The 20,051-nt window shown below is 43.5% G+C and overlaps 1 protein-coding gene across 2 annotated transcripts in view; it reads right to left on the bottom strand.

Annotated features, from left to right (window-relative positions):
- LOC123723987 (fidgetin) overlaps positions 1–20,051 on the bottom strand; it is a 35,706-nt gene that overhangs the window by 5,517 nt on the left and 10,138 nt on the right. The gene's annotated exons all lie outside the window — the stretch shown is intronic.

Here is a 20,051-nt window from a genome sequence, read left to right on the forward strand (position 1 = left end):
GAGTGATCAAACACTGTCATGCTTATGATAGTACGCACTGTATTTTGCTTAATCATGGAGATTCACTGCTGCCCTTTCTTCAATATAAAATCGAGAATACAACTCATGAATATGTATATGAATCTGAGCTCGGAGGTTATACAGTGGGTGGGTCATTTATGAGGTTATACACTGGGTCATTTATGACATGATTCACACATCATGATCAATAATTAACATCTATGATGACTAATGTACTACTGAGCAAAATGTGTTCTAGTTTAATGAAATGTTACATTACGTGCTACTGTATATTGAATAATAATTACTGTGAATAATAATTGTATATTTTATTTTTGACGTCCATCAGTTTCATTTAGTCAATGGCTTAAAGCGGCAATATGTAACATTTTGGGCAACCTGACCAAATTTACATAGAAATGTATTTTATAAATCTGCCATTCTCATTGAAAGCAAGTCTAAAAAGTGGTAGATCTGTTCTATGTGCGCTATTTTCATACTTTCTGTTCTTAAGCTTAGTTTTTGCGACTTTTACTTTCGGTTTTGTTCACCAGCTTCAAACAGCTAAAAATACAATATTTTGGTTATGGAAAATATATTACACAGCGGTTTAGATGGTACAATGATTCTCTATAATATACTTGCTTGTTTTGTCACATAAACTGAAATTAGGCGAAATATTCAGATTTCTGCAGCCAGGAAATGGCAGAGCGATTTCTGCAAAGTGCATCTTTAAATAAACGTAAAATATTACATTCATGAAAATGACTAACTAACGAACATTTTTGACATTTAAGTCGTCTGATTCTTTCGGCGTCTCACATTCTTTTGTTTCTAGGAACACGGATGGTAAATATGACACGAGTACTGACAGATCACATGAAGGACACCACCTCTCTGCCTTGGGACCGGGCTGGTCGCTACCAGGTTAGGACAAAATAATGCACCCTGCACAGTACAATATGACACAGACATGGCAGGTCACTCCATAATCCCTCTCTCATCTCAGGCGGCCGGAGATGGTTTCAGAGTGCGCCTCGCCTAGTGCAGCAAAGCAATCTCCCCCCGCCGTCAGTGTTCTGCTGCTTTCATCAATACACACACACACACACACCAGATCCACAGCTGGCTATGAATTACAACACCCTGTGTATGAGGTCTCTGCCATACACCGCACAGTGCCGGACTGCACCTCCACCCCGTCACCTCTCTCTCTCTCTCTGTCTCTCTGCCTTTCCATCTCCATTTTCTCCTACCTTTCTCTTTCCCTTTCTCTCTCGCACCTTTTCCCTGTCCACCATCTCTCATTACCCCCTCCCATCTTTGTCCTCATCCCTTTTTCTCTCCCCCCCCTGGCTCGTTCGCTCCATCTCACACACACTTCAGTCACCTAGCTCATTTGTTGCCTCTGAGGCTCAAGAGCCACTATTTTATATAATCCCCGAAGACTATCTGCAAACACTAACACACACACAGACACACACACACACACACACACAGTCATCTCACTATCAAAGCATGGTGCTATCAAAGGCCAGACCCACATCGTCGTAGGAGCCTCCTCTCAGATCGGACTCTGTTTGATTTGATTTAACACACAGCGGATTATGAGGATCGTTTATAACCATCCTTTCTTCAGTCTCAGTAGCATGTCTTATGAATCCACTGTCGGAGGCCCTTTAAGCACTGTATGCCTTACAATCACCGTACCACGGACGTTCCTTTTGGGTTTTTTAAGTGTAACTGGCGTGAACACACACACACACACACACACACACACACACATTCACTGACACACATCTCCAGTAGGTTCGGCGTGTCAGCGTAGCATGGTGTTTGTTTGGTAATGGAGCGGGGGAATCCCCCAGGCTCCTCTCTGATTCTCTCTCCCAGACGTCTCGCCAGACACCAGCAGCTAATTAGCAGGATGACGATTTGCTAATTGTGTTCATTTACAAGGTTTTAGCCGAGGGGAGTCTTGCCAGGGCTGGCACGCATGTCACGCTCCTTTACGTAAAGACTCTATGAAACTCGACGGAGAGAAAGGGCTTGAAAATACTTCAACCTGGATCAAATTGATCAACAAACAGCAATCAGCTAATATAATGGAACAGTGCGGTGTGTTACATGACGGTTCATTGACAGTGGTTTCTTAAAAATAACTGCTGCATGATGGGAATAATTGTTGTTATTGATAACTAATCATATAGCATCTGTATTATTTTTCTTGTTTTGTAAAACAAGTATACTTCTGCACAGTAAAATGGGTTTGGATATACAACTACAATGTTTACTCAACGTTTATTTTGGGCTTAGAGGTTCGACCCAGAAGTGAACTAATTGCCAACATGTAAAAAAGTTGAAGTTTAGGTAAGGATGGGAGTTAAAAACAAAAAGGTATTCATTTGCCAATGCAGCTCATTTGAGAATTCTAAAAACATAATGCATTTAAAAAAAATTTTAAAAGCATCAGCAGAAAATATTGTTCTAAACTCTGTGATTTTCTGGATCGTAATAATATTTGTCATGGTTAGCTAATGGAGAACGTTATATCTTGTACCCAGCAAGACATTACACCCGATAGCTATGTGGGTGGTTATTGCAGTATTTCTCACATACTTTATACTAATTGTGAGGTTCTAAAACCTCCCAACTTCCCCATTATACGATAGCTGCAATATTTGTCCAAAGTTCTAAAATACTTTGATGGCATTTCAATTTTTGGGGTAAATGTAATTTATTGGAAGAATGATCATTTCACTTGTAGATCGATAGCAGAGTATTACGTAGTTCCGAGGTTATGGTAGTAACAGTTTGGGAGGGAAAAAGACCATTCTATACTCTCTTTAAAAGATAGTATCTCTTCAATATTTCAACACAACAGTATATCTTCTTGTATCGCTCTCACAATACCCTGGTCTACCCAAACAACATCTCTCTCTCTCTCTCTCTCTCTCTCTCTCTCTCTCGCTCTCTCTCTCTCTCTCTCTCTCTCTCTCTCTCTCTCTCTCTCTCTCTCTCTCTCTCTCTCTCTCTTCACAGCAGCATGGTCTCTCTCCTTGGAGTGCTAGCTAGCCTCTCTCCTCACAGTGTTATTATTAACTAGAGATGCCTCCCTCCCTCCTCCCTGCCTGTGTTGGAGAATTCACAGTCTGACTCCTAGTACTGTGTACTGGGCCTTGCTCTGGGGACCACGGTTCAGCTGCCAGCATGTCAATGGAGAGAAACACACAGGAGGGAAGGAGGGAAAGAGAGGGGGGATGACAGAGGGGGAGAGGGACAAAGGGAGAGAGAGAAGCTATAGGGGAAATAGAGGGTGGGAGAGAGGGTATGCAGTGCCAACAGATACAAGCACACACATCCACACACACACACACACACACACACACACACACACACACACACACACCACACACACACACACACACACACACACACACACACACACACACACACACACAGAAATAAATACACACCCACACGACCTTCTACGCAGTAAAAAAAAGAAAACACATCTTCCAAATCTTCCAAATTCCAGCCCACTTAAAACAACCCCCTAACCTCCCTTTTATCACCGTAATATTAACATAGAAAACCTCAATCACCCCTATCTTATTTAAATCCATTTAGAAAACATGGAATCTTTATAATTCCATCATCAATAAAGCCAACACTTCTAAGAGACGTGTCAGGCTCCATCAGTGCCTTCATCTCTCCAATCAGGGGGTTAATGTAAAGCCACAGCATGCGTCTCAATGGGATCCTATTCCCTACATAGTACACTACTTTTGACCATAGCCCTATAGGCCCTGGTCCAGAGGTGCAGATTATTAGGGAATAGGGTGCCATTTGAGACGCATCCAGAGTGTTTACCTCCACTATGCAAATGAGGGCCAAATGATAACTTGCACTATTTAAATCAGGTAACACTGATTACTCTCCCGTTATTCAGATGAGGGCATATGAGTTTGAACTCAAGGCTTTGAACCTCATGCACTTCCACAAACACATGGAACAGGCCCTGAGACTGGCACTTGAATCATACATTGTAGTCTATGTGATGGTTAAAACATGGAATACACAAATCTATAATCTTAGAAAAACTATTATGCCACTCTAATTGAAAACATTCTCAATATTAACATCCAATGCAAGAATATGGATCACCATGAATGACCGTGTAGCAAAACTGTCAAGAGCAACTAGACTTTGATCAGGAACTGTGTGTGTGTGTGTGTGTGTGGTGTGTGTGTGGTGTGTGTGTGTGGTGTGTGTGTGTGTGTGTGTGGTGTGTGTGTGTGTGTGTGTGTGTGTGTGTGTGTGTGTGGTGTGTGTGTGTGTGTGTGTGTGTGTGTGTGTGTGTGTGTGTGTGTGAGCGTGTGTGTGCACTCTCTAAGAGAGAGGGAGAGTGTGTGAGTCTGGCTGAGCATTAATGCACTCATCTGCAACAACATCCAACCACATTTGGATACGTCCAGAGAGCATCAAGGCATGTCTGTGTCTTTTCTGTCCGTCATATAGAAGATCAAATCAGACTCATTTCTGCTTCTGGACATTGGCATCAACGCGACTGTATATTAGAAAGGGGTGTGTACGTGTGCGTGTGTGTCTGTGAGTGTGGAGTAAACAGGTATTCAGAAAGCACTAATGAGCTCTTTGAAGTCCGTCTGCTGTCTGATTCTGCACAGAGAGTGTGTGAGCGGACTACCTATTTCAGCCCTGTCATAATTCAGATCCATGCGTTTACAGAGACAGACGTGAACAAACACACATCCAAAGACCCTTCTCTTCCGACGAGTCGTCTTGCATTATGCACGCCAAACAAGTTACGCCGCAATATATTCAGAACATGTTCAGCAGCGGGTTTTGAAATTAAATGTGGTGAAAGACTGAATTTGTGGCAGCAACTGATTGACAAGTGATCTAACTTCATCAAATGAGAATAAGAGACCAATTAAATTTCATGAGGAAATGGTCACAGCAATTACTGAAATAGAGCAGAGGGCATCATTTAACCTCGAATTCAGCGAGATATTGTGTGTGTGTGTGTGTACGTGCGTGCGTGCGTGTGTGTGTGTCACCTTGTTAATGAGGCTGCCACATTGACACTGTTACTAAGCCAGTGGCGATGCCGTATTGGCACGCTACCTGCCGTGTAAAATAATGTGATTAAGCCCTCTAAAATGCAATTAATTAAGTAATTAGTCGTGAATGAGTGTCAGACACTGCAATCAAAATTGCTTCAGTGTTTTGGTTAATTGATTGAACCGCTGCACTTACAAATACTGATGTCAGGTCCCTAAGCTAAGAAGTTACAGTTTGACTCTTAGCGTACGACCCAGCTATAACATTGCATCAATGTTGTCATCCAGATTCCTAAACGCTTGTGTACTTCTAATGAAGGTAACTATTGTCTGGTGGCCCACTAATACTCATAGTTCTGTTCAGAAATGTGGGTACCTGTATACAATAGATTGTCAGGCAAAAAACTCCACTTAAAATCAAGCTGCCTGTTTATAGAGCTTGAAACAGAAGAGAAAGCAAGGACTTGGGAGTCTGGGGTTCAACCTCAAAGACAACAGAACAAGTGAAGTTATATTTGAAGTATTTGTTTCTCTTCTGTTGGTATGTAAATGCGGGATTTAAAGAGGTACTTTGTGTCTGAGAAGATGGAGCGGAAACACCTCACGTGAATGTTTAAATTCCAATGTCTGAGGATTAGATCATTTCATCCCAAAAATATTATCTGTCACTCCATAGATCCCTTCCAAAACAGAAATATATATATATATATATATATAAAACAAAATTAAAATAAAATAGCTTGAACCCAAAGCCTGACAAATTAGTTACGAACCCCCACAGACCAAGCAAAGACCAACCCCCCCCCCCCCATTTCTTCTGAAACTGTAAAGATAAACAAAAACCAAGCGTTGCCGTCTTTGAAGCACGCATTTTGAAGCCCAACCGCTGTTCGGTGGCCTACCATGACAACAACTAGACTGAGGGAAAACAACAACAAAAACAGAGCGAGTTAAAAGCGCAGACAGCGAGCAGTGACTTTCCACTTCCAACACAGACACAAAAGATAAGCTGTCATCATCGAAAATGAGATTTTATATTAAAAAACGTATAACACCAACTGGAATTCAGGAAATTCTGAGTGACGGGTCATTTTAGAAAATCCGACAGATATCCTTTAAATATTCCTAGTAATTTGGTGATCCCTCATCCCTACTAATTCTCCCTCACGTTATGGATTTGCTCTAGAAACTATAACCCGGCGGCTTTCAGGGATAGTTAAAGTGATAGTTCACTCTCCAGTAAAAGTTTGCCAGATGTTTTCAGACCTTAAAAGTGAGCTAATGTTGCGAAGAGTCCATGTCCCATGACAATACAGACACTTTTGATTACTCCATTGAGCACTAACAAATCTATCTAGGCAAATATAGTGACACTTTCCCCTGAGCTGTATAATGAAGTGACACTGGATAAATTGCCTTTTACTAGACCTACTATCAGAGCTCTGGGTTAAACGGAGAGCGCAGTTAAACAAATGCTCCGGATCAAGGAAATTGTGCATGGCTTCACGTGTCAGTCAGGGAGGAAATTGAGAGATATTCAGAGTGAGCTCTAAGCCGGGGCCGCGGCGGCGACACGGGGACGCTAACGCCCTAGCGCCTCGCCATTCATCTTTAATGCAGTCGGGGCCTGTCATTCAGACAGTCCATTTCCTGTGACTGGCGCACCGTGCCTAATCACCCGGTTATACCCACGATGGCGCTCTCAAAGACACAACACACACATACATAAACACACACTGGGCCTGTAGCCCACTGAGACAAGACACCAGATCATTTTAACCCAGTGTTAACACCGACAATGCCTTTCACCGCTGTTAGCCAACATAATGACCCCCCCCTTACTCCTCCCTCGTCTCCAACACATACCACACACACGAACACACACAAACTGCAATCCTGCAGATTCATCTTAACAAGCATGGACATGTCCTAATACGTCCCCAGAATGTGCTGACATTCTCAGGACGGTAGAAAAAACAGGGCTCATTTAAAACAGTAAGCCACTGCTGAGGGACCTCATCTACATATATTCTAAACCTGCTAGAGGTGATGGGATCCTCCTGGTGGCGTAGGCCAGGACTTTGTTCCAAATGGCACCCTATTCCCTATACAGTGCACTACTTTTCACCAGTGCTATATGGGCCCTGTTCAAACCTAGTGCACTTTATAGGTAATAAGGTACCATTTGGGAGGGGCCCAAGATCTCCTTTATTTAGGGGTCCTGCAGGGGTTAACACAGGGCTAGGTGGTATTGACACACCCCAGCCTGGATCTATACCGGCGGTGCCACTGCGACTTTGTTTACCTGCTTGTTAAGTAATTAAAATAGATTTCAGACTGAAGGCCCTAATCCTTTTAGAAACCACATTGATTGGACGACCGGCAGAGGAGAGTCATTGTGTCATTCAGTTCAACGTTTATTTTTTAACACAGGTGGAGTGTGTGTGTGTGGTGTGTGTGTGTGTGTGTGTGTGTGTGTGTGTGTGTGTGTGTGTGTGTGTGTGTGTGTGTGGGCACGTGCGTGCCTACATGTCTATGTGCACTGTGTGTTCCTCGTGAAATCGAAACTTGGAAAAGTCCTCGACGTGGAGGACGTCATAAAGGGACTGTGGACTTTGAGGGGGTGTAGTAGAAAGGCAGCGAGAGAGGCCCACCTACAGATAATGGAGGGGAAGGCTCTCACCTCATCTAAAGCTGTCTGTCTGCGTAAATAAAATGAGATAATTATTGAGTGAACAAGCGGCGAGACACTAAACGTCGCGAGGCGCACTCTTTTTTTACCGCTGCGGTCGGTAAATCAACGCAAACAGGGTACTTTCAGACATTAAGTGCCCGCTAAGCACAGTAGATGCATCATATTTCAAGAGCGCTGCGTTTGTGTGGGTGAGGAGGCAGGGAAATGGAGTGTGATGGTTATCCATTACCTTATACGGTGTTGGACGATGATCATTTTCAAGTGACTCATTTCTGGAAGTACCATCTATTGGGTGCTTGGGGAGAGAAGACTTTGATAGGTAATCCAAAATAACTATTCACAGGGTTGTTACCACGGCAGCACAAAGAGACACTAGAAGAGAAAGGCTCTTTCCCCGCTCATTATTCTAATGTACTAGTCAGAGAATAATCAACACGACGACGCGTACAAACGCAACAAAATCACAGAGCAGGCCATTGGATTCACGGTCCGTAGGTACTAAATTAGACTCAATATCAACATATGCATACATCTCATTGTCAAATCAAATGTATTTGTCCCAAACACAATTTACAGCAGGTATAAAAGATTCAGCGAAATGCTTATGTCCTAGCTCCCTTAACAATGCAGTACATTAACCAGTGATCAATAATAACAATACAGTACATTAACCAGTGATCAATAATAACAATGCAGTACATTAACCTGTGATCAATAATAACAATGCAGTACATTAACCAGTGATCAATAATAACAACGCAGTCCATTAACCAGTGATCAATAATAACAACGCAGTACATTAACCAGTGATCAATAATAACAACGCAGTACATTAACCAGTGATCAATAATAACAATGCAGTACATTAACCAGTGATCAATAATAACAACGCAGTACATTAACCAGTGATCAATAATAACAACGCAGTACATTAACCAGTGATCAATAATAACAACGCAGTACATTAACCAGTGATCAATAATAACAATGCAGTACATTAACCAGTGATCAATAATAACAATGCAGTACATTAACCAGTGATCAATAATAACAACGCAGTACATTAACCAGTGATCAATAATAACAACGCAGTACATTAACCAGTGATCAATAATAACAAGGCAGTACATTAACCAGTGATCAATAATAACAATGAGAAGAGTCCAAAATTGTAGATGTAATAGAGGTATTTGTACATGAATAATGGACTGGATTTACACTGTATTTACTAATATTAAGTGGGTAGTGAGATCAATAGTATATAATAGAACAGCAGCGTTGACGGTGTGTGTGTGTGTGTGTGTGTGTGTGTGTGTGTGTGTGTGTGTGTGTGTGTGTGTGTGTGTGTGTGTGTGTGGTGTGTGTGTGTGTGTGTGTGGTGTGTGTGTGTGTGTGTGTGTGTTTGTGTGTATGTGTTTGTGTGTAAGGGTTGGATATGTGGGTAGTCAGTGCAAATAATTTCTATGGTCCATATACAGTCTCTCCGGTGCAAATAGTCTCTAATGTGCAGGTCTGTGCAGGGAGACAGCTAGGTTGAGTTTTTCAGCATTCTGATGGCCTGGTGGTAGAAGCTGTCTCGGAGACGATATTCCAATACCACTTTCCGGATGGTAACAGAGTGAAAAGTCTGAAGCTCGGGTGAATGGAGACCTTGATGATCTTTTGGGCCTTCCTCAGGCACCACCTGATGTAGATGTCCTGAAAGGCAGGAAGGTTGCCCCAAGTGATGTATTAGGCCCTCTATATGGCCTTCTGGTTTAGGGCGAAGCAGTTGTCGTACCAGGAGTACCAGGCTGTCGAATGTGCAGCTGTAGAACTTCATTAGGATCCCAGATCCCATCCCGAATTTCTTCAGGCACCTACGGTGGTAGTGTAATTGGACCATGTCAGGTTCTCTGTGATGTGGACGCTGAGGAACTTGGAGCTTTTGCCCCTCTCCACTGCAGCCCTGTCAATGACAATAGGGGAGGGTTCCTCCCCCTGTTTCCTGTAGTCCACGATCAGCTCCTTGGTTTGGCTGACGCTGAGGGAGAGGCTGTTTCCCTGGCACCACAGGGAGCAGAGGAGGGGGCTGAGCATGCACCCATGGGGGGCCCCGTGTTGAGGGTCAGCGTGGCAGAGGTGTTGTTGACTACCCTCACCACCTGGGGTCTGCCTGTCAGGAAGTCCAGGATCCAATTGCAGATGGTCCTCATACCCAGGGCCTTGAGCTTAGTGTCAAGCTTGAAGGGGACTATGGTGTTGAACGCTGAGCTGTAGGCAATGAACAGCATTGTCACATAGGTGTTCCTCTTGTCCAGGTGGGATAGGGTAGTGTGTAGCGCAATGGCGATTGCGTCATCTCTGGATCTGTTGGGGAGGTATGCATATTGGAGTGGGTCCAGGGTGTCAGGTAAGGTGGAGCTGATGTGGTCCTTGACCTGCCTCTTGAAGCACTTCATGACGACAGAAGTGAGTGCTACAGGATGTTAGCAGTTTATGTTATTCTTCAACAACACAGACCCCAAAGCAAATCAGGGGGAGAAAAATAGATTTATTCAAAGAGAACAAATCATAGTTGTTATGCTTGAAAGTGGATGTTCGCTGTTCATTCTTTCCTGTTCTCGTTGTTTCTCCACTGAGACAGGATGTAGTTTATACCGACGCCTAGCCTGTGGTTGACTAATTAGAATTCACTGCAGTAAAATTGGGCCAATGGCCAAATACAAAGTTTCCTGTTTCAGGCTTCAATGTATAGATAGTTTGGACCAATGAGAACTTGCCACACGCAGCTATGAGTCCTGAACTGGAAGCCTAATTCTAAACAGATGTTGAACTGAAAAACAACTAGTTCCATTGATCTCTAGTTCTCTGCGCTTTGTATTTATCGTTGAATATTCTTACAAGGGCGATAGTAACTTAGGTGGGTTGCCTTAGTTTGCTTGGGTAAAGGGACAATGACGGACATCTTGAAGCATGTGGGCACCACAGACTGGGACAGGGAGAGGTTTAACACTCCAGCCAGCTGGTCTGCACATGCTCTGAGGACGCGGCCGGGGATGCCGTCTGGGCCGGCTGCTCTGCGAGTATTCACATGCTTGAAGGTCCTACTCACATCAGTCACAGAGATTGAGAGTTCAGTACAGCAGCAGGGGCCTCGTAGAGGGATCAGTGTTGATTTCCTCGAAACGAGCATACAGTAGAAGTTGTTTAGCTTGTCTAGTGGAAAGGCATCTGTGTTCGCCGTGCTGATAGTTTTCCCCTTGTAGTCCGTAATGGTTTGTAGTCCTTGCCACATGCGTCTAGCATCAGAGCCGTCTAAATGCAATCCCTGTACTGTCTTTTTTCCTCTTTTGATTTATTTCTGGAGGTCGTAGCTGGTCTTTTTGTATTCATCCATATTCCCAGAAATCCAAGTTGAATGCGCTGGTTCGCTCTCTCAGTTTTGCACGGATGTTTCTATTGAACTACAGTTTCTGTTTGGGATATGTGTCAATAGTCATTGTTGGGATAACATCCTCTATGCATTTCCTGATGAACCCTGTGACTGAGTCTGTGTACTCGTTGATGTTATTGTCAGAGGCAACCCAGAAAATTTCTCAGTCTTGTAGCATAAATTCTGATTGGTCAGACCAGCGTTTAACAAATCTTACCATGGCTTTTCCTGCTTTCATTTTTGTTTGTAGACTTGCAGGATCAGAATGAAGGTGTGGTCTGAAGGGGGACCAACTTATTTTTCCTGTAAGAGGCAAGAGATGTGTTGGTGGAATTTTGGGAGAACTTTCCTTAGATTTATTTTGTTAAAGTCCCCTACAACGAATGTGGACTCGAGATATGCTGTTTCTAATTTGTTCATATTCCTGTGTGATTCCTTGAGTGCAAGTGTGGTGTCGACTTGAAAAATATTGTTCATGGAAATCAAATGTCAATTAAAGCCAATTTGGTACATTTCACGTACAAGAAATACCTACAATTACTTACTATTATCTTCATTTGAAAGAGTTTTGTCACATAACTTTTAACTTTCTGACAACAGTGGAACCAGAGTTTCCTCTTGAATGGTTATTGAACACCAGCCACTGATGCATCACTTTGTTGTCACTGGCTTTCTGTTTGTGTGTGTGTGCTGCGGCAGGCATGGTAACGTTAAGCTTTTGACAGACGAGCCAGGCATGGCTGTCAAAGTGACACTGTTTGTGAATGAGTGCGTGTGCGTGCGTGCGTGCTTGTGTGCATCGAATGCATGCGCTTCTTGATAGTGGTTTGTGTCAGAATAATTTCTACACTGCCATAGCCAACAGTGCAAACCCCTCCAACAGAGACAGGAGTCACCAGTTAAGAGCTCTGCTGCTGCTAATTATCTGACGATAGCCACCCTGACAATCCTCCAAAAGAGGAAAAGGCGGGCGACCGTGTGTTGGTGAGATGGGGGTCAGAGAGGCCCGCTCCAAACAGGAGTTGGCTCAGATTAAAAACTGCTGTCAGCAGAACACAGCCCGTCTCTACTACTGAACAGCACCATTCTGAAATAACCCCAACCTCCATATTGAACTGTAAACGCATGGGATCAGTTTGGAAGTCAAAGGTGTTAAGTCTTTCACACTTCACATCAGGCACTGCCAGCTCAGGCGGGTTTTTCATCCAACAAAAATCTACATGAAGGCATACCGGCACACCAAATAAAAGGACATTATTGACAGTTTGCAATTATTTCATTCATGCCTGAAATTATATGGAACAAGAAAAATGTGTTTACTTTACTATATTGCTAATAATATTTTACAATTTGGTAAAACATGACGAAAACCATTGGTTAACTCCAGACTCATTTGGAGTCTAAAATACCTCTACTTTGAATTCAATGTGGATTTCATTCTGGTGGAATTCACACAGGTTGTCTAAACACTCAAACAGTGGATCAATATGGCCATCGATCTGTGGCATTGAGACTGAGCCAGACGTGTCGAGGGGGCAAGAGATTCTCACTAGCGTTCCCCAGTCTACCTCTGAGGAGCCGCAACACACACACACACACACACACACACACACACACACACACACACACACACACACACACACACATCTCTACTTGCACATTCATCTTCTGCCACATCTACCATCCCAGTGTTTAATTGCTATATTGTAATTACTTCGCCACCATGGCCTATTTATTGCCTTAACTTACCTCATTTGCACTCACTGTATATAGACTTTTTGTTTTCTTTTTTCTACTGTATTATTGACTGTCGAATTGCTATGACTGTCGAATTGCTATGCTTTATCTTGGCCAGGTTGCAGTTGCAAATGAGAACTTGTTCTCAACTAGCCTACCTGGTTAAATAAAGGTGAAATAAAATAAAAATAAAACACACACACACCCCCCCCCCCCCCCCCCCACACACACACTCTCAAAATATAAATAACTCCAACCAAACTACACCACACATATTTCAGTCTCTTTGCTCCCGAGACATTTCTGCCTTTGGAAGTTAGAATGAGCTGTTAGTTTGACTCTATGAGGACATCCGTTACAGTTCTCTGAGTGAATATCAAGCCAGCTAGGCAGTCAGCGTAACACCGTCACAGGTTCTCAGACTGAACTGACGCCGTCGATTCCTTTGAATAATTCATCGGGACTGAGTGATAAGATGGCCTCTGATGCAGCTCTGAGTCTTAGGGGTAGATTTGGAAAAGTCCAAACTTTACAAGAACCAGCCCGTGACTGACTGAGCAATATATATTTCAGACAACTCACTCATGATATCACACCACAAGAAGAGGAAAGACCCAGATACTTGCTTCATTTAAAATAAAAATATCTTAGTGTCTTATTGTCATTATTTCATCTCTTATCCTCTATTTTCCCTTTTGTTTTGCAATAACTTTTTAGTATTACATCAAATTAGTGGGGAGGAAATCAAAAAATCGTTATTGTAAGTATAATTACAATTGACAAAAAGAATATCAATCATCGCTAATTTCCATTTCACAGAGAGACCAGGTTAGTCAATTCCTCAAACAATTTCCAGACAGGTATTTGGAAGCATCAAACTAAACAGTCAAAACCACGGCGATTACAAAACGCCTACCCCCTCCTTAATATGGCATCTCGGCGGTTGGAGCGTGATGGGGGGTAGCAATAAGCCAGACGGTGTCTCAGAGGAATAAGAGAGAGCAGATTTAATGTAATCATAAGGGAAGCTCATCTTTCAGGGAACAGTAATAATGAGCAATCAATAAGGGCCCTAACAGAGTTAGAGAGAGTGCCTGACAGCAGCTGTACGCCTGTTAACAGGCAGTGTCTGCTCTCATATTACTGGGGTGGGTGCACCGTGACACACACACACACACACACACACACACACACACACACACACACACACACACACACACACACACACACACACACACACACACACACACCCACACGTGCACGAGCACACATAAACACACACACCTCTGGTGACACCCCCCAGCAGGGTGTCAGTCTCTATCGATCTCTGACTTTAATCACATTCACCGTTAATGTACCCGAAAGGTGTTAGAGTGGTCTAAGCTGTACTACAGATAAACCAGTGTAAAGCGGATATTAGGACCACACTTTTCTTGTGAGCGCCGTCAAACGTTTGACCAGTATCTCACTTCAAAAAACAAGGACATTGATTTGAATGAGAACGCCTGAAATGGCTTGGTAATGGTCAAAGTGAAAGAGTGCAATGAACCTCAACGGTGCTGAGGAGATGACATCATTAGCTTCGGTGAAAATATCTGACCCTAAATCAGTTGCTATGGGCAACGGCTACCTCCTTCCTCTGGACAACACAGTACTGCAATAAGTCAGTCATCTCCTACCTTACTGTGATCACACTTTCAGACAGTCAGTGAGAGAGAGAGAGAGAGAGAGAGAGAGAGAGAGAGAGAGGAGGCTAACAGAAAGAGAGAGTGAGAGGGTGAGCGGAGAGAGAGAGAGAGAGAGAGAGAGAGAGAAAGAGAGATAGAGAGGAAAGGAAAATAAAGGAAAGGAAAGGAAATGCGACACACCACACTGACACTCACACTTGACTGACCCTCCAAGACCACGTACACATTAACCCAATGACAACATGCTAGCCCAGGTAGCCTAGCTCTACACATTAACCCAATGACAACATGCTAGCCCAGGTAGCCTAGCTCTACACATTAACCCAATGACAACATGCTAGCCCAGGTAGCCTAGCTCTACACATTAACCCAATGACAACATGCTAGCCCAGGTAGCCTAGCTCTACACATTAACCCAATGACAACATGCTAGCGCAGGTAGCCTAGTTCTACACATTAACCCAATGACAACATGCTAGCCCAGGTAGCCTAGCTCTACACATTAACCCAATGACAACATGCTAGCGCAGGTAGCCTAGTTCTACACATTAACCCAATGACAACATGCTAGCCCAGGTAGCCTAGCTCTACACATTAACCCAATGACAACATGCTAGCCCAGGTAGCCTAGCTCTACACATTAACCCAATGACAACATGCTAGCCCAGGTAGCCTAGCTCTACACATTAACCCAATGACCACATGCTAGCCCAGGTAGCCTAGCTCTACACATTAACCCAATGACAACATGCTAGCCCAGGTAGCCTAGCTCTACACATTAACCCAATGACCACATGCTAGCCCAGGTAGCCTAGCTCTACACATTAACCCAATGACAACATGCTAGCCCAGGTAGCCTAGCTCTACACATTAACCCAATGACCACATGCTAGCCCAGGTAGCCTAGCTCTACACATTAACCCAATGACAACATGCTAGCCCAGGTAGCCTAGCTCTACACATTAGCCCAATTACAATATGATAGCCATGCTAGCCTAGCTCACACCCAATTACAAATCAAATCAAATGTTATTGGTCCCTAGACATATTTTGCAGATGTTATCACAGGTGCAGTGAAATGCTTGTGTATCTAGCTCCAACAGTGCAATATACGTAACAATACACACAAATCCCCAAAATAAAAATGAAGAAATAGAACAAGCAAGCAGTCAGAGTTGAGAGTATTTTTTATTTAACCTTTATTTAACTAAGCAAGTCAGAACAAATTCTCATTTACAATGACGGCATAGGAACAGTGGGTTAACTGCCTTGTTCAGGGGCAGAACGACAGATCTTTACCTTGTCAGCTCAGGGATTCAATATAGCAACCTTTCGGTTACTGGCCCAACGCTCTAACCACTAGGCTACCTGCCGCCCTGAGTTATATATAAATATATACAGTGTATATAATGTTGTGTATAGACCGTATGGACAGTATATGAATATCAAAGGTGTGTACAGCAGTAGTTATATAGAATGAGCCTTGACTAGAACACAGTACATAGATATGAAATGGGTAAAACATTATGTAAACATTATTAAAGGGACCAAGTGTTCAATGACCATGTACATAGGGCAACACGACACATGTACCTGTGTGAGCAAGGCTTGCTGGGCTAGCATGTTGTAATCCACTTCGGGTACCTGTGTGACCTGGAGGATGGAGCAACATGCTAGCCCAGCTAGCCTTACTCACACAGGTACCTGTATCATGTAATACTCTTCCCAGTGTGAAATAGTTCTCAATCGTTTTGATTGTGTTCTGATTGTGACGTCATGCTGTATAATATCTCCCAGCGCGAAAATGTTCCCAGTTAAATAATTGCTCGCACATCTCTTTATGTGGATGGCTGAGCTCGTCTCTTTACGTGGATGGCTGAGCTCGTCTTTTTATGTGGATGGCTGAGCTCGTCTCTTTACGTGGATGGCTGAGCTCGTCTCTTCATGTGGATGGCTGAGCTCGTCTCTTCATGTGGATGGCTGAGCTCGTCTCTTTACGTGGATGGCTGAGCTTGTCTCTTTACGTGGATGGCTGAGCTCGTCTCTTTACATGGATGGCTGAGCTTGTCTCTTTACGTGGATGGCTGAGCTCGTCTCTTTATGTGGATGGCTGAGCTCGTCTCTTTATGTGGATGGCTGAGCTCGTCTCTTTACGTGGATGGCTGAGCTCGTCTCTTTACGTGGATGGCTGAGCTCGTCTCTTTACGTGGATGGCTGAGCTCGTCTCTTCATGTGGATGGCTGAGCTCGTCTCTTCATGTGGATGGCTGAGCTCGTCTCTTCATGTGGATGGCTGAGCTCGTCTCTTCATGTGGATGGCTGAGCCCGTCTCTTTATGTGGATGGCTGAGCTCGTCTCTTCATGTGGATGGCTGAGCTCGTCTCTTTATGTGGATGGCTGAGCTCGTCTCTTCATGTGGATGGCTGAGCTCGTCTCTTCATGTGGATGGCTGAGCTCGTCTCTTCATGTGGATGGCTGAGCCCGTCTCTTTATGTGGATGGCTGAGCTCGTCTCTTTATGTGGATGTCTGAGCTCGTCTCTTTTTGTGGATGGCTGAGCTCGTCTCTTTTTGTGGATGGCTGAGCTTGTCTCTTTATGTGGATGGCTAAGTTCGTCTCTTTATGTGGATGGCTGAGCTCGTCTCTTTATGTGGATGGCTGAGCTTGTCTCTTTTTGTGGATGGCTGAGCTCGTATGGATGTTTCTCTCACACCCTGCCTCGACCTCGAGAAACTGTTCTGTGGGAATGCACATTTGCTTCACACATCTGCCAATCAACGATGGCCAGGAGTATTGTCTCTGACCAATCAGAAGCTTGTTGAGGCGTGAGTTCAGCATATAAATACCCGGACTCACGTGTCAAAGTGCTGAGGGTTGATGTGAGAAGATATTTTTTGCGATTGGGCACTACGTTTTCGATTGACAGTGCATATATTTGTTTGTTAGTTAGTTAGCTAGCTGTACAAACAAAGTAAAACAGCACACCTCTGAGAACAAGTCATCTCTACCAGTTTACAGCTAATTATGCTAGCTATCTAAATCAAGGGCGAGGAGGTGTGAGAGAAACATCTGCACGAGCTCAGCCACCCACAGAGGCGCGCGTGCAGTTATTGACTGGGAACATTTCCACGCTGGGAAGATTTGTACAACATGACTTCACAATCAGAACGATTGAGAACTATTCCACGCTGGGAAGATTTGTACATGACAACACGCAGTGAATTACAACATCCTAGCCCAGCTAAACTAGCTCACACAGGTACCTGTAGTGAATTACATATAACATTTTGCAATGGGCCTTATTATAGGACAACAACCACCCAAGCCACTGCCTGTTCACACTGCTATCATCCAGAAGGTGAGGTCAGTACAGGTGCATCAAACTGGGACCGAGAGATTGAGAAACAGCTTCTATCTCAAGGCCATCAGACTGCTAAACAGCAATCACTAACTCAGAGAGGCTGCTGCCTACATTGAGACCCAATCACTGGACACTTTAATAAATGGATCACTAGTCACTTTAAATAATGGCACTTTAATAATGTTTACATACCTAACATTACTCATATCATGTATATACTGTATTATATGCCATCTACTGCACCTTGCCTATGCCGGTCGGCCATCGCTCATCCATATACTTATACGTACATATTCTCATTCACCGCATTAGATTTGTGTGTATTTGGTAGTTGTTGGGGAATTGTTAGATTACTTGTTAGATTTGTGTGTATTAGGTAGTTGTTGGGAATTGTTAGATTATTTGTTAGATATTACTGCACGGTCGGAACTAGAAGCACAAGCATTTCGCTACACTCGCATTAAATCTGCTAACCATGTGTATGTGACAAATAACATTTGATTAGATTTTTTTATAGAGGTGGGGACAACTTTAAACGGTGTATTAAATGAGCTATTCAAACATATTCCTAAATTGACTTCAGCCAAGAGAAATGAGGCTATGAGACAGTGTCCAACATGGGAATCTCTTAAGATTACTTTTGTTTTCTATCCCACAGCACCACACATCACTGAGCCAGCCTGTGTGTATGTGTGTGTGTGTGTGTGTGTGTGTGTGTGTGTGTGTGTGTGTGTGTGTGTGTGTGTGTGTGTGTGTGTGTGTGTGTGTGTGTGTGTGTGTGTGTGTGTGTGTGTGTGTGTGTGTGCATTAAGCCTGGGTAAACTACAGCCCTCTCTCCCTGGGGAGCACTTACTCACTCCAAGAAAGCAGAGCTGGAGGATGGAGCTAAACAAGGGTTCATTGGCCAAAATATCTCCTCTCCACACACACACACACACCCACACCCACACACACACACCGCACACACACACACTTTCCCGTAAGCAATATCCCCTGAAGCACTCATCCACTGAGAATAGCCAAACAGTGGTAGAGCGAAGAAAAGACAGCAAGAATGAATGGAAACAGAGAGAAGCGAGTCTAGTAGCTGGACTAAGTCCAGGGGAGCAGGGGAACAAACCACAGCCTGCCTCTACGACCACTTCTTACTGCGTCCGTAACATGTCAACCTAATGGCATGGACATGCAGCCAATTGATTTGTAAACCAATAGGCCTGTCCCTCTTGCACATTCAGATTACTTAGTTCACCGGTTCAGCACGGAATGAATAGTCTTCTCCAACACTCACTCTGACCACAGAGGTGGTACTGGGAGGGTACATGAGGGTAAAAGGGGAGGGGAATATGCATATCTTTATGTTTACAGATTGCTCAAGGACATTAATCAGACATAGACGAATGCAAGTGCACACAAGTATGTAGATAACCCATTCCATGTCAAATGAACCTCATTTTGCTTTTCATCAAAATAAAAATTAGACTGCTACCCATATAGTAATCTATATGATGTATAATGGAAGCTTGGGATATTTGACAGTCTGAAAGATACGTTGTGGTCCTCAATGTGAAAATGGTGGAAAACAACGACCCCGGGACTGAAGTAATGATCATCTCAGGTTATTTACAAGTGATGGAGTGTGGTTGATGATTGATGTGGCCGCACACGGACACTAAGCTCTAAATCTAATATCTGTTAAATACAACAGTAAAATATATCTCCCTGACCACCGGCACAGCACAAAGGACTTCAACTATAGTCGCGAGAGGTGAGAATAACTTCATATTATCCACAGTCCGAGCACATTTCACTCATGTCTGTGTTCAAGTGAATCGCCATGAAAATCCCTTTATCTACGAAGGCACTGTAGTCCATATTGGACAGTGGTGCTATTATGGTCTGTCGGGGTCCGTCTACCCCACGCTACGCGGCCTTCTCTTTTTCACTAACATCTCCACACTGACTCCTCTGTCTCACTGTTAAGTGGGGAAACATTCATTTGAAATGCTTGAAGATATGAGAGAGACTAAGATCGATTTGCCTTAGGTGACCTATAAATTTACAGTATTAAGGATT

The sequence above is a fragment of the Salmo salar genome, chromosome 17 (genome assembly GCF_965601325.2).
Source record: "Salmo salar chromosome 17, fSalSal1, whole genome shotgun sequence".
Lineage (NCBI taxonomy): Eukaryota > Metazoa > Chordata > Actinopteri > Salmoniformes > Salmonidae > Salmo > Salmo salar.